The 19,823-nt window shown below is 46.2% G+C and overlaps 1 long non-coding RNA gene across 2 annotated transcripts in view; it reads right to left on the bottom strand.

Moving 5' to 3' along the window:
* Positions 1-19,399, bottom strand: part of LOC137312938 (uncharacterized) — a 48,703-nt gene extending 29,304 nt beyond the window's left edge. For both annotated transcript variants that reach the window (XR_010960939.1, XR_010960940.1), the window contains exons 1-2: positions 19,245-19,399; positions 4,119-4,284 (exon numbers count right to left, since the gene is read on the bottom strand). This is a non-coding gene — a long non-coding RNA (uncharacterized lncRNA). The remainder of the gene's footprint in view (positions 1-4,118; positions 4,285-19,244) is intronic.
* Positions 19,400-19,823: the final 424 nt, after the last annotated feature.

Genomic DNA, 19,823 nt, shown 5'->3' with positions numbered 1-19,823 from the left:
TTCGTGATTGAGAGAGGTGGAGAGTAGACGTGGAGAGGGAGAGAGTTGGAGAGTAGGGGGAGAGAGTGAGGGGAAAGAGTGAAGAACGAATGATGGAGACACAGTGGAGACGCAGAGAGACACCGAGAGGGATTATGAGGATGTGGGGGGTGGGGGATTGACAGAGAGAGAGGCGGACAGACTGTGAGAGTCTGAATAATACAGAGAGAGAAAGATGGTGGTGGTGAGGGAGAAAGAAAGAGACAGACAGATAAAGAAAGAGAGAGAAACAGGGGAGACAGAGAAGCGGAAGACAAAGAGTAATAGATGGGGATGAGACAAGGAGCGTAGAGAGAGGCAGAGAGAGAGAGAGAGAGGAAGTGGGAGAGACATGGAGTCGAGCGTGAGAGCGTGCAGAGAGTGAGGAGAGTGTGACAGACAGAGAAAGAGAGGCCGAGAGAGAGAGGGGGAGAGAGAGAGGGTCTGGAGAGCGAGTAGATGGAGAGCACGAGTAGAGAGCGAGAAGAGTGAGACACAGAGATGGAGAGAGGGGTAGAGGGAGGGGGACAGGGAAAGTGGGAGGGACTCCCAACTACCGATCTGCTCCTCATATCACTCAACACAACCACCCAAACCTTCTCACAATATCCCTCAACTAAACTTACCACCTTCTCACCATATCCATCAACCCCACCGACCGAATTACTCCCCATATCACTCAACCCCACCTACACACATTCACACAATATCCATCAATCCCCACTTAAACACATTCTCCACATATACCTCACAAACGGCTAACCAACTTCTCCTCCATATCTCTCACTACCTCCTACCCACCTTCTACCAAGATCACTCAACCCCACCTAACCACCATCTCACAATATCTCTCAATCATAACCTACCCGCCTTATTAACATTTCCCACAATCACACTTACCCAACTCCTCACCATATCGGTCGACCGCACCGACACACCATCTCCCCATTTCACTCAACTACACCTACCCATCTTCATACAAAATCCCTCAACTCCAAACTACCCATCATCCCCCGTGTCCCTCAATCCCCACCTACCTATCTTACCCCCAAATACCTCAATCCCCACCTACTAACATTATGACCTTATTCCTCAATCCCACGGACACAACATCCCACCTTATCTCTCAATACCACGTAAACACCTCCCATATCCCTCAAACCAGAACTACACACCTTCTCCCCATAACACTCAACCCCAACTACCCACATTCTCATAAGACCCCTCAATCGCGACCAACACACATTCCCACCATATCCTTCAATCCCAAACTAACCACCTTCTCCTCATATCCCTCACTCACACCTACCTATCTTCTCCCCATATTCCTCAATCCACACCTGCCATCTTCAGACCAGATTCCTCCGACACTCCTATCCACATCCCCAAAGACCACAATCCTCACCCACCCAACCTCTCGCCATATCCCACAATCGCACCTACCCACCTACACACCTTCTCTCCACATGCCTCAACCCCACCTACCCACCTTCTCACAATATCCCACAACCCCCACTTACCCACCATCCCTTCATTTCACTAAATCCCCACTGAAGCACCTTCTACACATATCCCTCAACCCCACCTACTCACATTCTCATCTCATCCGTCAATGCCCACATACCCACCTTCCCCACTGATCCCTCAATCCCCACCTACCGTCCTTCACAACAATTCCTTCAATCCCCACCAACCCATATTAGCTCCTGATACCTCAATTCCACCTAATCAACTTCTCACCATATCCCTCAATCCACAACCACCCAACTTCTCACCATATCACTCAATCGGGCCGACACACCTACCCATATCCCTCAATTCACATCTACACACCTTCTCCCCATAACACTCAAACCCACCGACCCGCATTCTCAAAACATCTCTCAATCACCACCTACACTTCTTCGCACCATATCCCTCAATCCCCACCTAACCGCTTTCTCTTCATGTCCCTCACTCATACTTACCCATCTTCTCCAAATATTCCTCAATCTGCACATATCCATCGACTCACCAAATGCCTAAACTCACCGACGCAGTTTTTCAACAAATCTCTCAACCCCACCTTCCAACCTTCGACCATATCCCTCATAACCACCTTCACGCCATATCATTCAATCCCCAACTACTCACGTTGTCCCAATCCCTCAAACCCATCTACCCAACTTCTCACCATGTCAGTCAATCCCAACGAACCACATCCCCATATACCTCAATCAACACATACGCACCTTGGACTCCTATCCCTCAATCCCACCTCCGCAAACTTCTCAGCAATGCCCTCAATCCCCACCAAACTACCTTCCCTCCATATCCCACAAATTCACCGACGCACCATCTCCACAGATCACTCAAACACACCCAACCACCTTCTCACTCTATCCAGTATTACCACTTACCCACCCTCTCACCATATCCGTCAACACCACCTACCCACATTATCTTCATATCCCTCAATCCCGACCTATACACCTTTTCCCCGTATCACTCAACCCCAAATTCCCACATTAAAAAAAATCCTCTATCCACAACGACCTCCCACATCCCTCAATCACCTGAAGACATCTTTCCGCCATATCCCTCAATCCCCACTTAATCATGGGTGACTTTCATCTGCATATATACTGGCCAAACCAAATTAGCAATAATACTGTGGAGCATTATTTCCTGGAGTGTGCAGGAGATGGTTTTTCAAACCAATATGTTGAGCAGCCAATTCGGGAACAGGCGATCCTAGATTGGGTATGGTGCATCGAAAAGCGGTTAATTCATTAAATTGTTGTGCGGGGTCCTTTAGAGGAGAGTGACCGGAACATGATATAATTCTTCATTAAGATAGAAAGTGAAGGAGTGCAATCCGAAACTAGGGTACTAAATCGAAGGTATGAGGAGTGAGTTGGCTGTGATAGATTTGAGACCTTCATTAAAAGGCATGACGGTGAATAGGCAATGTCTAACATTTGAGGAACGAATGCATGAATCGCAACAGTTATACGTTCCATTCTGGCACAAAAAGACAAAAGGACAAAAGGCCCAACCATGGCTAACAGAAGAAGTTAAGGCTAGGATGCGATGCAAAGTGGAATCATAACATTTTGCCAGAAAATGCAGCAAGCCAGAGGATTGGGAACAGTTTCGAAGGAAGCAAAAAAAGGGTCAAGAGATTGATTAAGAGGGAAAATAGAGAATGAGAGTGAACTTGCAAGGAACATAAAAGCGGACTGTTAAATCTTCGACAAACGGGAATATTGTATTGAGATAGACGATCAGCCATGATCATATTGAATGGTGGAGCAGGCTCGAAGGGCCGAATGGCTTACTCCTGCCCATCTTTTCTATGTTTCTATGACTCGGAGGCCTAGATTTCCACCTTCAGCAGGTGGTGTCAGATCGACCGTCCATTACACAGCCTGTCACATTTTCACTTCCATTTACTTCGATACCATTAAAAGTAATTGACAGAATATTATGGGCTGATTGCATGCAATTTCCGAAAGTTCTCTCCCGGGGAGTGACGCTCCACCGCAAGTTCCACTGCCCGGATTGTGAGTCCGCTGAAGGCAGAATTAACCCCCGGTGATGAATGGGGGAGAACAAACCAGGTACGGCCTCGGTTTCGCGCTCCCCACTGTTTGTTTGATTCGTTTCCATGTTCGGACTGAGGCATTTTAACCATTTTAACATTTTTGTTCTTGAAATGTCTCTCATTTACTCCGCAGAAATTTTTGTCATCTCTCAATTCCTCAATATCCTGAAATAGATTCCAGGTCAGTGAAAGCATGAAATTCCCTCTAACTCCTGTTTGTCGCCTCCGTTCTGTCCTTTTCCCAGTTCCACTAAAACTGTTTCACTTTGTTTTCAGTCCACACTAGAGTTATACCTGAACCGTCACCCTGTCCTTTGTCCAGATACTGACCGATCCGCTGGGTATTTCACCTCTTCCTTTCATTGTTTCAGATTCACAATAACTGCAGTTTGACCCATTTCTTTCCAGTTTGGTCTGTTTCTCTTCTGTTCCCTTCTCTGATTCTAAGATCTGATATCTTGTTCGTTTTGTGATGTTTCAATAATCCAAACTCATCCTGTCCCCTCCCACTTACCCGATGTTCTTGTCCACTGGAATGCCTCTCGTCTGTTGTCAACGAACTGTCTCCGTCCACCCCTTCTTCAGCTGCCTGTTCTGGTCTGTCCCGGTAGAATTTCTTAAACTGGATCAGTTGGTAACCGGCAGACTTTGTCCAGAACTCAGTGATCGCAGTGTTCGGTCTGTGAACAACAATGGAGAAAAATACACATTATCGACCTTCCATCCGGGCGGCTACATTTGTCCTTAAACCAAACGACTGACGCCTCCTGTGAGCCACGTTATCAAATACCTTCTGAAAACCCATATATGCCGCATATGTTACAATCCATTGACCTGTATAGTCACGTCTCAACAAGGCTGTCTCAAATTTGTCAAATACAATGTCAAATATCTAGTTAATCCGTTCTCACCTTCTCCGAATTTGAAATGCTCACTAATTACGTGTCTGTTTCAAACGGATGTGCTTTCATTCCCTGATCATTCTGTGTCTGTTTGAAATGGGTTTGCTGTCAGTCCCTAGTTCTTTCTGTGTCTGTTTAAAAGGGCTGTGCTGTCAGTCTCGGATCACTCTGTGCCTGTTTGAAATGGATGTGCTGTCAGTCCCGGATCATTCTGTGCCTGATTAAAATTGGGTGTGCTGTCAGTCCCAGATCAGAGAATCAAGTTGCTATGCAGAGCCTGAACCCAGAGACGTCTCGATCACACTGGAGATCACAACCAACTGAGATGAACTGGGGCATAAAAAACTTTCAATTAATTAAAAAAATAGTTCAAACAGGAAGTATTGACCCTACACAGAAATACGGAGATCGGTGGAGCCTGTAGCTGAGGCAAAGCAGTTATGAAGGGAGATTTTTTTTTTCATACTGACTGGGACACGGAGGCAATACATTTCTGGAATGCATCTTGGACAGTTTTCTGAAGCAATGTCATGGAACTGAGAGGTTACACATGTCAGGAAAGAGAGAACAAGCTGAGGCTCTTTTCTCTCGAAAAGAGAAGAATGAGGAGTGACGTGATAGAGGTTTGCAAGATTAATGATGTGTTTGTTAGGGTAGATCTGGAGAAGATGTTTCCACTTGAAGGGGAGACCAGAACCAAGGGTCATTATTATAAGATAGTCATTGATAAATCGAATTGAATCGAATAATGAATTCAGTGAAAACGTCTTTACCCAGAGACTGGTGAGAATGTGAATCTCGCTACCACAAAGGGTAGTTGAGAAGAATCGCACAGATGCATTTAAGGGGAATCTGGATAAACACATGAGGGAGAAAGAACATAAGAACATAAAAAATGGGAGCAGGAGAAGGCCATCCGGCCCCTCGATCCGGCTCCACCATTCAATCAGATCTTGGCTGATCTTCTACCTCAATTCGACTTTCCCGCCCGACCCACAAATCCCTTGATTCCCCTAAGCCAAAAATCTATCAATTCCAGCCTTGAATATACTCAACGACTGAGCATCCCCAGACCTCTGGATGGAGAATTCCAAAGATTCACATCCCTCTGAGTGAATATATTCCTCCTCATCTCAGTCTTACATGGCCCACCCCTTATCTGAAGACTATTTCCTCTTGTTCTAGACTCGACAGCCAGGGGAAACAATCTCTCCGGATCTATCCTGTCAAGCCCCCTCAGAATCTTATATTCTGTTTTATATGTTTCAAAGAGATGGCAGAGGAATAGAAGGACATGTTGATGGTGTTGGAGGAAGATGGATAGGCGAGGGGTGTTTTATAGCATAAGCACCGGCATGGACCTTGTGGGGTGAATGGCCTGTTTCTGAGCTGTGCAGTCCACGGAATTCTGGAACGTTAGCCTACATTCGGCCCGTCATGCCTGTGCTAGCTGTTTGAAAGAACTGCCCAATTTAGTCCTACATCCCAGCGATTTCCCCATCACCCTGCAAATTATTCCTCTTCAATGACATGTCCAATTGCCTTTTGCAAGTGCATATGGAATGTGGTTTCACCGATTTTTTAGGTATTGCACTCAATCCCATAACAAACCTCGGTGAAAAAATGTTTCTTCATTTCCCATCGAGATATATTGCCAATTATTTTTTATCTCACAGAGGAGCGGTAGGGAGAGAGAGAGAGAGAGAGTAGAGGGCGTGAGAAAGACAGAGTAGAATGAGAAAGAGAGGTTACAGACAGAGAGAGTCGGAGAAAGAGGAGAGTAAGGTGTGGAAGGGAGATAGAGAGAGAGTGGAAGGAGACAGAGAGAGTACAGAGAGATCACGAGAGACAGAGATAGAGAGAGAGGAGAGAAAGATAGAAACAGAGAGAATAGAAAAAGACAGAGAGGGTAGCGGCGAAGAGAGGAAGAGAGGATGAGACAGAGACAAGAGGAAGATAAGGAGAACACAAAAAGAGAAAAATAGTCAAAGGGGAAGACAGTGAATGACCACGGAGAGAGTGAGAGAACGACAGAGGGACATGGAGAGGGAGAGAAACAGACAGAAAGAGAAACAGGGTAGAGACGGACGAAGAGAGGGAGAGACAGGGACCGAGCGAGTGATAGAGACTGGTCAGAGAGAGAGAGAGTCGAGTGTGTGTGTGAGAGAGAGAGAGAGAGAGAGAGAACAAGGATCACAGCATCACAGGGCGTTGGAATCACTGAGAATGGGGGAAGGCAGTGATCTCTGGAGAAGGCCCAGGCTTCATCCCAGTCTCTGTTGGTAGATCTCACCCGGTGTGCGACTGACACCCACACACAGAGAATGGTAGAGAGAAGAGAGAGCTTAACTCTCCATCTCACGCGTGCGGTACCTGCCTTGGGAGTGTTTAAAGGGACACTCTGGAGGGGCTTTCACTCCCTATCTAATCCGTGCTGTACCTGTCCTGCGAGTTTTTGATGGGACAGTGTCTTGGGGCCTTTACTCTGGATCTAACCGGTGCTGCACCTCCACTGGGAGTAGTTGACGGGACACTCTGGAAGGGTTTTCACTCGCTATCTAATCCGTGCTGTACCTGTGCTGTGTGTGTTTAATGGGACAGTGTAGAGGGGGGATTTCTCTGTATCTCACCTGTGCTGTACCTGCCCTGGGAGTGTTTGATGGGACAGTGTAGAGGGGGTTATACTCTGTATCTAACTCGTGTTGTACCTGCCCTGGGAGTGTTTGATGGGACAGTGCAGTGGGGGATTTACTCTGTATCTAAACTGTGCTGTGCCTGCCATGGGAGTGTTTGATGGGACAGTGTGGTGGGTGATTTACTATGTATCTAACCTGTGCTGTGCCTGCCAGGGGAGTGTTTGATGGGAGAATGTAGAGGGGGCTGCACTCTGTATCTAACCCGTGCTCTTTCTAACTTGTGAACAGTTCAGACTGAAGTGGTTGATATTCCTCATGCCTCACATTCCGAAGCATTAAACACAGTGACAGTGTTTTATTTTGCTCCGCCCTGTTATGATAAAACTCTCTCTGTTCACCTCAGAAGGTTCTGCCTCTCGCATGGATCCGTGTTCCACCGGCAGATGCCCCACGGGTCAGTGCTGAGTGTGGTTTGTGTACCATGGGGTGTATCACTGCCAGTCCACATCATGTGCTCGCGTAACAGGCCCAACCCACCGACTTTATCCCTCTCCCTGGCGAACGTCTGGTGCAGAAACAGACGATGCACAACCCTCGACTTCCGATTTGAACCTGAGCTGAAATTCCGACCACATATTCTTTCCATCACCAAGTCCGCCTACTTCCATCTCTGTATCTCGACGGTCTCGCTCACGTCTCTTCTCACCTATTGCTGAAACCCTTGTCCGTGCCTTTGTTACCTCGAGACTGGACTATTCCAATGCTCTTCTGGCCAAACTCCCATCTTCCACCCTTCATTAAAATCAGCTCATCCAAAATTCAGCTGCCCGTATCCAAATTCGCACAAAGTCCTGTTCAATCATCACCCCCTGTGTTCGCATTGGCTCCCGGTCCGGCAACGCCTCGATTTTAAAATTCTCATCGTTGTGTTCAAATCCTTCCACGGCCAACGATCCCCCTATCTCTGTAATCTCCCTCAAGACGACAACCCCATCCTCCACCACTGAGGTTTCTGCACTCCTCCCATTCTGGCCTCTCGCGCATTCCCGAATTCCTGCACTGCACCATTGGTGGCTGTGACTTCAGCTGCCTGGTCCATAAGCTCTGGAATTTCCTGCCTCTGATTCACTCTCCTCCTTTGTGACGCTACTTAAAAAGCAGCTTCTCACGATATCCCTCAATCCACAACTTCCAACCTTCTCCCCATATCACTAAACCCCACCTACTCGCATTCTCCCCATTACCTTAATCCCCAACTGCGAACCTTCTCTCCCAATCGCTGAACCCGACCTACCCACCGTCTCAACATATCCCTCAATCCCTACCTACCCAGCTTCCCACCTTCCAACCATATCCCTCAATCCAAAACTGGCAACCTGCTCCCCAGATTTCCTAATTCCAACCGACCCACTTTCTGCCCATATTCCTTAATCTCACCTATCCATCTTCTCCCCATATTGCTCACTCTCACCTACCAACCTTCTCCCCTTATCCCTCATTCCCACCTACCCACCTTCTCAAGAGTTCAGAACATACTCCTTTCATTAAGGTGAGTTTGGAGACTGAGAATCACTCCGAGGAGTATTCCAGTTTCTGAAGGGGTATAAAGAGCTAATTTGTTCATGATACTCAAACTTTCATTCAAACTTTGAATCAACTCCCACACTCACCTGGTTGACATAAATGCGCTCTGAAATATGGCCTCTGGATCAGACAGGCGCACCCAGCCCAGACGGGCCTGAAAGTCCTTCTCACTAACGTCTGTGAACTGGTGCCAAAGTTGGGAGATCTGCCCCACAGACTCGTCAAGCAATAACCTGACATAATCATTATGAGCCGAGGCTCAGTCGGTAGCATCTCTCCTCAGAGTCAGAAGGTCCTGCGCTCGGACCCCACACACACCAGAGACTTGTGCATCTTAATCCAGGCCGACAATTTCCTGTGCCAGTACTGTGGGAGCGCTGCACGCTCAGAGGGTCAGGACTGAGGGAATGATGCATTGTCAGAGGAGCAGTACTGAGGAAGCGCCGCACGGTCGGAGGGTCAGTATTGAGGGAGTGTTGCACTTTCGGAGGGTCAGGACTGAGAGAGCGCTGCACTGTCGGAAGGTCACGACTGAGAGAGCGCTGCAGTTTTGGAACGTCAGTACTGAGGGAGGTCTGAACTCTTTGAAGTTTCGTCATTTGGATGAGATGTTAAACCGAGTGCGCTCCTCTCAGTCTTAAATTGCCGACCCCTTATCTGGGGAATGGGGAATGACTATTCCCCATTGGTCCAGATTCGCCAGTCAGTGGAGTCACCATCTATCCTGTCAAGTCCCTCAGAATACTATATGTTTCTATGAGATGAGAAAGGAATATGATATATTGATGGGGTTAGATGAAGAAGGGTGGTGGGAGGCTCGTGTGGAACATAAACCCCGGCATGTATCTATTGTGCCGAATGGCCCGTTTCTCAGCTGTGCAGTCTAAGTATTTCTGGAATCTTAGCATACATTGGGCCCGTCATTCCCGTGCTGGTTCTTTGAAAGAACTCCCCAATTTAGTCCTACACCCCAGATTTTGCCCCATAACCCTGCAAATTAGTCCTCTTCAATGATATGCCCACTTTCCTTTTGAAAGTGCCTGTGGAATGTGGTTCCACCGCTCTTTCAGGAAATGCATTCCAAATCATAACAAACCTCAGTGAAAAAAATGTGTCCAAATTTCCCCGAGATCTTTTGCCAATTATGTTATTATCACAGAGGAGAAATAGAGAGAGAGAATATTGGGCTGGAGAAAGAGAGAATGCAGAGAGTGACAGAACGAGTATAGTGAGAGAGAAAGCAGGAGAGAGAGAGAGAGAGAGAGATAGAGAAAATAAGGTGAGAAAGAGAGAGAGAGAGTAGAGAGGCAGAGGCAGAGGACAGGATGAGACAGGGTAAGAGAGAGAGAAGGTGAGCACAAGAAGAGAAACTGAGACAGAGGGGAAGACAGAGAACGATAAGGGGGATAAGGAGAGAGACCGACACTGGGCCAGAGAGATAAAAAAAAGTCAGAGAGAGTGAAAAAAAACAGGGGAGACAAACAGAGAGAGTGAAAATTAGCTCAGTTGGTTAGATATTAATACCACAAAGGGCGCAGGTTTGATCCATGTAAGGGCCACGAACGTTTTTATATTGAGGCGCAGTATCTTCTCTTTATTTTAGACTGTGAGCGAATTATAAATGCAAAGTTCGGAAGGAAATTCACTCAGAACAGAGCATCGGAGAAGCATTTTCATGTTGGTGCTGTCAGTCCTGGATCATTCCGTGCCTGTTTAAAATGAGTATGCTCTCAATCCAGGATCATCCTGTGTCTGTTTATAAGGGGTGTGCTCTCAGTCCCGGATCATTCTGCGTCTGTTTAAAAGGGATGTGCTGTCAGTCCAGGATCATTCTGCGTCTGTTTTAAAGGGTTGTGCTGTCAGTCCTGGATCATTCTGCGTCTGTTTATAAGGGGTGTGCTGTCAGTCCCGGATCAGTCTGTGTCTGTTTATAAGGGGTGTGCTGTCAGTCCCGGATCATTCTGCGTCTGTTTATAAGGGGAGTGCTGTCAGTCCAGGATCAGTCTGTGTCTGTTTTAAAGGGGTGTTCTGTCTGTCCTGGATCATAGACTCAAGTTACTGTTCAGAGAATGAAATCGTAGACGGCTCGATCATACTGGAGATCACAACCCACTGAGGGGAACTGGGGCATGAAAAGCTTTCAATTAATGAAACAAATACTTCAAACAGGAAGAATTGAGCCCCCACAGCAATACGGAGGTCAGAGGAGCCTGTAGCTCAGGCAAAGCAGTCATAATCGGAGATTTGAATTTTCCCATTGTCTGCGTTATAGTGCATCTCGGACAGTTTACTGAAACAATATCATAGAACGGGGAGCATATAACTATCACGAAAGAGAGAACAAGCTTGAAAAGAAAAGACTGAGGAGTGACCTGATAGAAGACTTTAAGTGTAATGACAGGTTTGATAGGGCAGACGGAGAGAAGATGAATTCACCAGCGAGTGAGAGCGGACCTCGGGGTTATAAAACGAAGCTAGTCACTGATAAATCCAATATTAATTCAGGAGAAACTCCTTTACCCAGAGAGTGGTGAGAGTGAGAAACTGGCTACCACAAGTGAGCTGAGGCGACGAGCAAAGATGCTGTTAAGATTAAGCTTGATAAACACACGAGGGAAAAGGGAATACAAGGATATGTTGATTGGGTTCGATGAAGAAGGATGAAAGGTGGATCATCTGCAGCATAAGCAAAGGCATGGACTCTTTGGGACGGATGGCTTGTTTCTGTGCTGTACAGTGTATGTAGGGGATAAGAGAAAGAGAGAGAGTAAAGGGAGAAAGAGAGAGTAGAGGGAGAGAGAGAGAACACGAGAGAGACAGGCAGAGACAGACAGAGAAAGAGATAGAGTTTGAGGAACAGAATATCGAGAAAGAGAGGAGGGATAAGTAAATAGAGACAGAAGAAGATGTTTTGGAAATGCCTGTGAGCTCTTGGCAGCTGAACAATAGCCACTTGTTGCTGCTTCAATGGATTTGCTCCAAGAAGAATTTCGACAAAAACAGCAATTTGTATCTTAACATCAATCGGACTGAGAGACTGGAACAGACATCGAAGGAATGGAGAATGAGCGAGAATGGGTGAAGACATTGATCTCTAGGAAAGGCCCAGCCTCCATCCCGGTCTCCTTTCGTTGATAACACCCGGTGTGGGATTGAGACCCACACACAGAGCATGGGAGAGTGCAGTGGGACTTTAACTCTGTATCTAACCTGTGTTGCAACTGCCCCGGGAGTGTTTGATGGCACAGTGTAAAGGGAGCTTTACTCTGTATCTCACCGTTGTTGGACCTGCCCTGGGACGGTTTGATGGAAAAGTGCAGAGGGAGATTGAATCTGTTACTAACCACAACTTCACCTGCCCTTGGGGTGCTTGATGTGACATTGCAGATGGAGCTTTACTCTATATCTGACCCATTTTATACCTGTCCTGGGAACACTTTAAACTAAGGTGGTTGGCATTTCCCATGCCTCATTTTCCAAAGCATTAATTCCGTGACAGTGTCTCTGTTGGTGAGCCCTGTTATTACAAAAATCCTTCTGATCACACCGGAATGTTCTGTCTCTCATTGGTGTTCGGTTACTCGAGCAATTCCTTCACAGGTCAGTGCTGAGTGTGGCAATTGGATCATGGTGGGGGGACGGGGGCATCATTCCCATGGCCCACTATTGTGCAGACACAGAGAAAGTAGATCGTAGTCCAGACACTGAGAATGCAGATCAGAACAGATATTGAAAGAGGCGATCAGAGTCTAGACACTGAGAGAGGTGATCACAGTCCAAATACTGCGAGGGTATTACAGTCCAGACACTGAGAGAGATCAAAGTCCCGACACTGAGAGAGTGGATCACAGTCCAGCCATGAGAGAGGAGATCACAGTACAGACACTGAGAATATCAGGAGCAATTTCTTTTTAAAAATGCACTCAAGGGTTATAATCTCTGGATTATTACCTGAGCCAGGTGCAAATAGTCGGAGGGATAAGCAGATTTGGGAGGAGAACACATGGATGAAGGAGTGGTTCCATTTCGTGGGACACATTCACCTGGACGAGGACAGGATGGAACTGTACCGTTGGGAGCGGCACCACCTGACCCGGGCGGGGACCAGGATCCCAGCGCCAAGGATAACTCGGGCTTTAAACGAGTAAATGGGGGTTAGGGCTCAGTTGGAAAGTAATAGAAATAACAATTCTAGAACAAAAGGGAAGAGACTATCGTCAGAAATTATGCTTTAGGCACTGCAGGTAAAGGAAAAATTGAAAGATGTAAAGTAATTAAATCGGGAGGGAGAAACAAGGAAAGTGTGAAAAATAAAATATTACAATATGGGTAGGGTGTGTGGCCCAAATAAGCGTTCATTATAGAAACGCTTGGAGTATAAGCAACAAATTGAATGAAATGCGGGCACAAATTCAACCGACAGGGTACGAAATGGTAGCCATTGCTGAGGCATGGCTGCACAACAGTCAGGAATGGGAACTGAATATACCAGGTTGTAATGTCTAGAGGAAGGATAGGAGAACTGGTAGAGGGGGAGGAGTATCCTGAGTGATTAAGGATGAATTTACTTCATTGATAAGAGAGGATGTAACGAGAGGTAAGCAGGCAGTGGAGCTTTATTGGATGAATTAGGAAATAGAAAAGGAATTAAGACCAAAGTGGGAGTTGTGTATGGACCCTCCTGTAGCAGCTGTGAAGCGGCAGAATGTATAAATGCGGAGATTAGACAAGCAGTGTGTTTGTAAAGGGGACAGATTTTAACTTTCTTATTGATTGGGATAAACAGACGAGCTCATGTCAGAAAGGTAACGAATTTCTGGAGTAAGTTCAGGAAAGATTTCTGCAACAATATATCCGAGGACCAACAAGGGGGCAGGCCATACTGGAATTATCAATGAGTAATGTGGCAGATTAGTTAATAGCCTAAAGGTGCATGAACATTTATCTGAATTGGAAAACTGCACATGTCACTCCACTATTTAAGAAAGGTGACAGAAGGAAACCAGGGAATTATGGACCAGTTCGCCAAACATCTGTTTCGAGAAATTACTCGAGTCTCCAATTAAGGATAGTGACTGAACACCTTGAACATTTTCAGCTGATCGAAAGAGCCAGCATGGATTTTGTTTTGAAGAGGTGACGAAAGTAGTGGACAGGGGAATGCCGATGGAGTTTGTTTCAATGGACTTCCAAAAGTCATTCGTTAAAATGCCTCAGAAGAGACTGTTCGCTAAAGTTGAAGCTGGTCGAATTGAGGGGAAATGATTGACCTGGATAGGAAATTGGCAGAGCGGCAGGAGACATTGGGACAGAAATCGCTACGAGCGGCGAGGCAACGCTCACTGCAGCTCTTGCGAATTAAATTAACAAAACTACTGACTGTCGGCTCTGTGGCGATCAATTGCTGGAATTCGAACTTCACAAAAATTGTGCACGATCAACCCAGCCTCTGAGCAGCGTGATTTGCTGCGCAGCTGGAAAGGTGTGTGAGGAGAAGACACGCCCACAAAATCGGTAAGGACGAGTCGTCCCGCCAACAGAATCAGGCTGCATTGCTGAAACAATCAAGCAGACTTCATTCCTTTCAAGTTAGCATTCTGTGTGGCATTGTAAAATTTAAAAAAAAAATCAAAAAACAAAGAAATAATCGCATTAAATTAAAGAGACAGAAGGGAAAAGTTTTAAAAAATAATATTGTAGTTTTAATTGTTCTTCAATCACCAAAAACTAATAAAATAAAGAGTAACATGAGAGTCCTCGTTTTTAAAAGTTAATCTTCACTTGTTTCGCAGTCATTAAAACTTACCGAGCTGTTAAAACTCAGTTTGGACATTGTATTTACCAGAATGATACCTGGAATTCAAGGGTTAGACAATGAAGTGAGATTACACAAACTAGGGTTGCATTCTCTGGAATTTAGAAGATTAAGGGGAGATTTGTTCGAAGTTTTCAAGACATTAAGGGGAACTGATAGGGTAGATCGAGATAAACTATGTCCGCTGGTTGGGGAGTCCAGCACTAGTGGTCTCTGCCTGAAAATTAGAGCCAGAACTTTCAGGAGTGAAGTTATGAAACACGTCGACACGCAAAGGGTGGGAGATGTTTGGAACTCTCTTCTGCAAACGGAAGTCGATGTTCGCTCAATTGTTAATTTTAAATCTGAGGTTGTTAGATTTTTGTTAACTCTGTTAATATTGTGTTTAAGGCGGGCGAATGACGTTCATTCAGACATCCGCTATGATGCCAATGAATGGCGTAACAGGCTCGAGGGATCAAATGACCGACTCCTGTTCCCACGTACCTGGTAAATGTCATCACCCACCACAATCTTCAACAGTCGGCGCTGCTGACCAGCAGTGACAGAGCAAAGAGATACAGAGAAAGGGGCAAGAGAAAGAGAGACATAAGCAAAACGGTTGATAAATGGGGAGAGGGAGGGAGAGAGAAAAATGAAGACATCGACATATAGTTCGGGAGAGTGAACGAGAGATACAGACAGGTGACAAAGAGAGATAGAAACAGAGAGGAGAGAGCAAGAGATAGAGAGAAATAGGAGAGCCCGAAAGAGAGACAGACAGAGAGGTAGCGACGAGGATAGAGGGAGAGACGAGGACAGAGGGAGAGATAGCTGAGGGAAAGAGAGAGAGAGACGCAGAGGGAGACGGAGAGAGAGAGAGTGGGAGAGAGAGACGAATGGCGGGGGGAGAGCGATGGAGAGGGAGACAGAGAGATAGTGATAGAAAGGCAGAGAATCAGCAGAGAAAGAGAGAGACATAGAGAGAGAGACAGAATTATAGAGACAGAGAGATGGTGGGGGAGAAAGAATGAAAGATACAAACAGAGGGAGAAACGGTCAGAGAGAGAGGGCGGAGAGAGGAAGAAAGAGAGGGAGAGACGGAGATGGATCAATGAGTGTAGATGGAGGGAGACAGAGAGAAAGAGAGAGAGAGTAGAGACAGAGAGAGGACGGTGCTTGTAGAGAGACGGGGAATGAAATAAAGTGGAGGCTGATTGACTGGGAAAGAGAGAACCTGAGGGAAAGAGTCAGAGGGATGGGGATGGGATAGAGGGTGCAGTGGCAGAGAGTGTAGTGGCACAGACTGTAGTGCACAGTGTGTAGTGGCACAGAGTGTCGTGGCAGAGACAAAGAGAACGAGTAAAAGGGAAGCTTGAAATTGAAGGTGAGATATATAGAAAGGGAGAGAGTTAGTGACTGAGAGAGGTGGAGACGAGAGGTGGAGAGGGAGAGAGATGGAGAGTAGAGGCAGAGAGTGGGGAGAGAGTGAATAACGAAAGAGGATGACACAGTGCAGAGGCAGAGAGACACCGAGAGAGACAATGAGGAGGTGGCGGAGTGACAGAGAGACAGGCAGACAGACTGTGAGAATCTGAATAATACAGACAGAGAGATAGTGGGGGCGAGGGAGAAAGAAAGAGACAGGCAGATGGAGAAACAGACAGCAAGAGAATGAAAAAGTGGAGACAGAGAAACGGAAGAGAAATAGTGAGAGATGGGGATGAGTCAGAGACAGAAAGAGTGAGTGAGAGAGACAGAGAGAGAGAGAGAGGAATGGGGAGAGACATGGTGTAGAGGGTGAGAGCGAGTAGAGAGCGAGGAGAGTGCGACATACAGAGAGAGAGGCCGAGAGAGAGAGAGGGAGAGAGGAAGGGGTGAGATAGCGAGCAGAGGGAGAGTGCGAGCAGAGAGCGAGGAGGGTGAGACACAGAGAGAGAGTGAGGGGTCTAGGGAGAGGGACAGGGAAAGAGAGAGAGACTCCCACCGACCGATCTTCTCCCCATTTCACACAACACAACCACCCAAACCTTCTCACAATATCCCTCAACAAAACGTATCACCTTCTCACCATATCCTTCAACCCCACCTACCGAATGTCTGCCCACATCACTCAACCCGACCAACACACATTCACACAATATCCATCAATACCCACCAACTCACATTCTCCACATTTCCCTCAAACTCCACCTAATCACCTTCTCCACATATACCTGACACACGGCTACCCAACTTCTCTCCATATCCCGCATTCTTTCCTACATCCTTCTCCCACATCACTGTAAACCACCTGACCAGTTTCTCACAATATCTCTCAATCATAAACTACCCCCTTTATTCATATTTCCCACAATCACACTTAACCATCTCCTCACCATATCCGTCCACCACACCGACCACTTTCTCCCCATATTCCTCAATCCCCACCTACACACCTTCTCCACATATCACTCAACCACACCTAACCACCGTCATACAAAATCCCACAATTCCCAACGACCAATCTTCCCCCCATATCCCTCATTGCCCACCGACCTATCTTACTCCCATATCCCGAAATCCCAACCTACCCGCATTCTCTCCTTATTCCTCAATCCCACCTACACACCTTCTCACCCTATCCCTCAAACCCCAGATACCCAAATTCTCACCATATCCCACAGTACAACCTAACCAACTCCCAATAACACTCAAATCACAGCTACACAACGCTCCCCGTAACACTCAACCCCAACTGTCCACATTCTCACAACATCACTCAATCCCCACCAACACACCATCCCAACATATCCCTCAATCCCATCTACACAACTTCTCACCATGTCATTCAATCCCAACTAACCACATTCCGAGATCCCTCAATCAACATCCATGCACCTTAACCCCATATCCCTCAATCCCACCAATCCAACTTCTCAGCATAGTCCTCAATCCCCACCTAACCACCTTCCTTCCGTATCCCACAAACGCACCATCTCAGCAGATCACTCAAACACACCCAACCACCTTCTCACTATATACATTAATTACCACTCAACCACCCTCTCACCATATCCGTCAACCGCACCTACAAACATTCTACCCATATCCCTCAATCCCCACCGACACACCTTCTCCCCATATCACTGAATCCCACCAACCCGCATTCACAAAAATCCCTCAATCCACAACGACCTCTCTGATCCATGAACCCCCGATTGACGTATTTCCGCCATATCCTTCAATTCCCACTTCATCATGGGTGACTTTAATTTACATATATACTGGCCAAACCAAATTAGCAATATTACTTTGGAGCATTAAATTATGGAGTGTGTACGAGATGATATTTTAGACCAGTATGTTGACGAGCTAATTTGGGAACAGGCTATCCAAGATTGGGTATTGTGCATTTAGAAGCGATTAATTAATAACCTTGCAGTGCATGATGCTTCCGGGAAGAGTGACCGGAACATGATAAAATTATTCATTAAGATAGAAAGTGAAGTCGTGCAATCCGAAACAAGGGTACTAAATCTAAACAAAGGAAACTAGGAAGTTATGAGGAGTGAGTTGGCTATGATAGATTGGGAACCTTCATTAAAAGGTATGACGGTGAATAGGCATGAATTGCAACAGTTCTACATTCCAATCTGGCACAAAAAGACAAAAGGAAACGAGGTCCAAACACGGCAAACAAAAGAAATTATGGATAGGATGAGACCCAAAGAGGAGTCATAAAAAATTGCCAGAAAATGTAGCAAGCCTGAGGATTGGGAGCTGTTTAGAATTGAGCAAAAACGAGCCAAGAGATTGATTAAGAGGGAAAAATAGAGTATGAGTGTGAACTTGCAAGGAACATAAAAGCGGGTTTTAAGAAATTCACAAGAGTGAACATGATATTGAGATGGAGGATCAGCCATGATCATATTGAATGGTGGAGCAGGCTCGAAGGGCCGAATGGCCTACTCCTGCTCCTATTATCTATGATTCGGTGACTCGGTTGCCTCGATTTCCACCTTCAGCAGGTGGTGTCAGATCGACCGTCCATTACACACCCTGCCACATTTTCACTTCGATTCCATTGAAAATAATTGACAGAATATTATGGGCTGATTGCCTGCAATTTCCTAAAGTGCTCTCCCGGGGAGTGACGCTCCACCGCAAGTTCCACTGCCGGATTGTGAGTCCGCTGAAGGTCGAATTAACCCCCGGTGTTTAATGGGGGAGAACAAAACCCTGCACGGCCTCGGTTTCGCGCTCTCCACAGTTTGTTTGATTAGTTTCCCTGTTCGGGTCTTACACATTTTGACCATTTTAAAATTTTTGTTCTTGAAATGTCTCTCATTTACTCCGCAGATATTTTTGTCATCTCTCAATTTCTTAATATCCTGAAGTAGATTCCAGGTCAGTCAACTCATGAAATTCCATCTAACTCCCGTTTGTCGCCTCCGTTCTGTCCTTTTCCCAGTTCCACTAAAACTGTTTCATTTTGTTTTCAGTCCACACTCGAGTTATACCTGAACCGTTACCCTGTCCTTTGTCCAGATACTGACCGATCCGCTGGGTATTTTCACCTCTTCCTTTCATTGTTTCAGATTCACAATAATTGCAGTTTGAACCACTTCTTTCCAGTTTGGTCTGCTTCTCTTCTGTTACCTTCTATGATCCTAAGATCTGATACCCTGTTAGTTTTGTGATGTTTAAATAATCCAAACTCATCCTGTTCCCCTCCCACTTACCTGATGTTCTTGTCCACTGAAATGCCTCTCGTATGTTGACAACAAGCTGACTCCGTCCACCCCTTCTTCAACTTCCTGTTCCAATCTGTCCCGGTAGAATTTCGTGAACTGGAGCAGTTGGTAACCGTCAGACTTGATCAAGAACTCAGTGATCGCAGTGTTCGGTGTGTGAACAACAATGGAGAAAACTAAACACATGATCGACCTTCCATCCAGGCGGCTGCAATTCCTCTGACACCAAACGGCTGAAGCCTCCTGTGAGCCACGTTATCAAATAACTTCTGAAAACCCATATATGCCGCATGTGTGAAAATCAATTGACCGATATAGTCACGTCTCAACAAAAGCTGAGTCAAATTTGTCAAATACAATGTCAAATGTCTACAGTTAATCCGTTCTAACCTTCCCCGAATCTGAAATGCTAACGAATTACGTATCTTTTTAAAAGGGGTGTGCTGTCAGTCCCGGATCATTCAGTGTCTGTGTCAAAGGGGTGTACTGTCAGTCGCTGATCATTCTGTGTCTGTTTGAAAGGCGTGTACTGTCAGTCCCGGATCATTCTGTATCGTTTTTAAAGGG

The sequence above is a fragment of the Heptranchias perlo genome, unplaced genomic scaffold (assembly GCF_035084215.1).
Source record: "Heptranchias perlo isolate sHepPer1 unplaced genomic scaffold, sHepPer1.hap1 HAP1_SCAFFOLD_44, whole genome shotgun sequence".
NCBI lineage: Eukaryota > Metazoa > Chordata > Chondrichthyes > Hexanchiformes > Hexanchidae > Heptranchias > Heptranchias perlo.
This window is presented reverse-complemented; position numbering and strand designations above follow the sequence as displayed.